Source organism: Octopus bimaculoides, chromosome 9 (assembly GCF_001194135.2).
Source record: "Octopus bimaculoides isolate UCB-OBI-ISO-001 chromosome 9, ASM119413v2, whole genome shotgun sequence".
NCBI lineage: Eukaryota > Metazoa > Mollusca > Cephalopoda > Octopoda > Octopodidae > Octopus > Octopus bimaculoides.
In genome coordinates this window covers 64736435-64738918 of record NC_068989.1, presented here as the reverse complement: position 1 = coordinate 64738918, position 2484 = coordinate 64736435, and the positions used below count along the sequence as shown (strand labels likewise).

At 32.6% G+C, this 2484-nt stretch overlaps 1 protein-coding gene across 9 annotated transcripts in view; it reads left to right on the top strand.

Annotated features, from left to right (window-relative positions):
- LOC106879147 (potassium voltage-gated channel subfamily H member 7) overlaps window positions 1-2484 on the top strand; it is a 703964-nt gene that overhangs the window by 608101 nt on the left and 93379 nt on the right. The gene's annotated exons all lie outside the window — the stretch shown is intronic.

Below are 2484 nucleotides of genomic sequence, written 5' to 3'. Positions count from 1 at the left end.
CGATATGCCAGAAAAACAGTTTCTGTGAAGTATTAACGTCTCTTTTTGATTAAATCATTTCGAGGTCAGTATAAGGTCTTTGAATTACTGCCTCTTTTGAACGTGATATTTCCACGAGATGCCAATTTTATATATAAAAAAAAAATCATTTAACTCTAATCTATATTTACTCTACGATTCTCTCCCCTCCACAACATGCTATACTGTCTTTTTGCTTATTGTACGTGGAATACAACAGTCGGACCCCAATCAATACATCTTACCCTCTCAGTTACTCAGTGCTTTCTTAATTATACTATACACATCCACTGTAGGAAAAATGCTTCTTTTTTTTTTTTTTTCACCAAATGAATATAGCTTCGACCCTCAGTTATAAACCATTTAGCTTTGCAAACTTTCAGCTATATATTTTCCCCTGGGATTCCTTCATGCCCGTCTAACGGTCAGATTGCTCTATTCTCAATATCTAACTGCATTTGAAAAGTATTAGAAATATTTCTAAACTAGAACTTAATTCTTTCTGACTTTCTACTTCGTCGACATTTTTGCCTAATTTTGCCTCATCAAGTTGTACTTAACACAACACATTTCCTTTATTTTACTTTCTTAAAATATAAAAAACATAAGGCAGCGGACTGGCAGAGTCGTTAGCACACCGGGCAAGATTCGTAGCGACATTTCGTTTGTCTTTATGTTCTGAGTTCAATTTCTGCCGAAGTAAACTTTATCTTTCATCCTTTCGGGGCTCGTTAAAACAAGTACCGGTTGAATAACGGGTTAATATAATCGATTTACACATTTCCCCGAAATTTCTAGTCACGTACCAAAATTTGAAATCAATACAAATTAAATAAAAAAGAAGTACGAAATGAACTGATGTTTTTTTTTTACAATATATTGTGTATACACACACAAACATATATACGCACACGCATATACATATATATTTGATATATATGTATATATGTGTATGTGTGTATATATATATATATATATATATACACGTTGGAAATTTGAAATATATTTATATATATATATATATATATACATCTGTGTGTGTGTGTGTGTGTGTGTGTGTGCTATAAATGGACTACAATTACATGAAAATTACATTGTGAAGTGAAATTTGATATTTATCAACTGTTATTAGATTTATAAATAACTTACCGATAGTTACTCGTTGATAAAATAATATATCGAATAGGGGTAATTTTCACAAGACTATTCTGCATTGACAAAAATTAATGCCTAGGAATAGATGCGTATGGAATCACCTTTACGCTCTTATCGGGTTTATTCGGAAATATGACATTTGTTCGAACGCAAGACTTACCAGTCTAAGATAGAGTACATTTTTAAAATGGCATTAAAAGGCTAGAGGTCCAATTTATTTCCAAGGTCAAAACTAGAGATCCACTTTATTTCCAAGAGTCCACCAACCATACATAAGATCATCCAATTCAATGAGATTACAAAACAATTTAACAACAGAAGCATTTAACTGTTCTCTATCTCTTCTTCTATCTTTTCTTTTCTTCTCAGTTTTTTTTCTGCGCAAAACTGGAGAAGAAACTGGAGAGGACATGAAATGTAAAAACCAGTCTGGATTAATTTATGCGCAACTCCATTGTCTCCCGAGACAAATGGATGCCAACAACAACAACATTGCTAATTGTTTTAGTTTAATTTATTCTTTCATAAGATGGCTATTATTTACCTCCCCATTTAAACTGATTAAATAAGTATGCAAAATAAAGTCAAGTGATGACTTCCTATCCCAACATCACGAGCCATATTCCAATCGCCATATGCTGACCCTGCGACCAAGCCGATGACAGTGCTACATTTTCTATACGCTAATGAAGGAACAATGACCAAAAGTTTGGATTCTTCCCATTTCGCAGAGCATACCAGCCTATCAAAACCCTTCTGGACCTCTGTGATCATGTTGATAATTAGAATTGCCAAATTATTGTTATTCCTCTCTGAAGTTCAGATCTTGTAACATTTCACGAAATTTGTCATTAACTTTTAACGCCAGATGGCCCTGTGATAAAAGAGACTCCATGCATGATAATTCTCAGGCATCATAAATCTAGTATTACATCTTTTTAAAACAATATTGTGAAATATGATGAACATTTGTCTGCTACTTCTGGCAAATCGAGCGACCACAGAATGGCTGTCATATTTCTCTGAAGCTAACTAATTTTCTCTTGTAATACTATTAAAGTTCTTAATTGCTTACATGAATTATTAAATTAAGCGGAATTTTGTCTCCAAGATGGGCCACTGAGATCATATTATTCACAATATTTTTAATATTTAGTTAATAAATTAAAATGTTAGTCGAGTTCCTAACACATCTTCCTCATTGTGAATAGAATGTTCTAAATTACATGTTTCTTGAAATACCTAACATAAAATGTATTTTACCACCAGCAATTACTTGCATATATTTACTTTTCACTCTTCTTCACTACA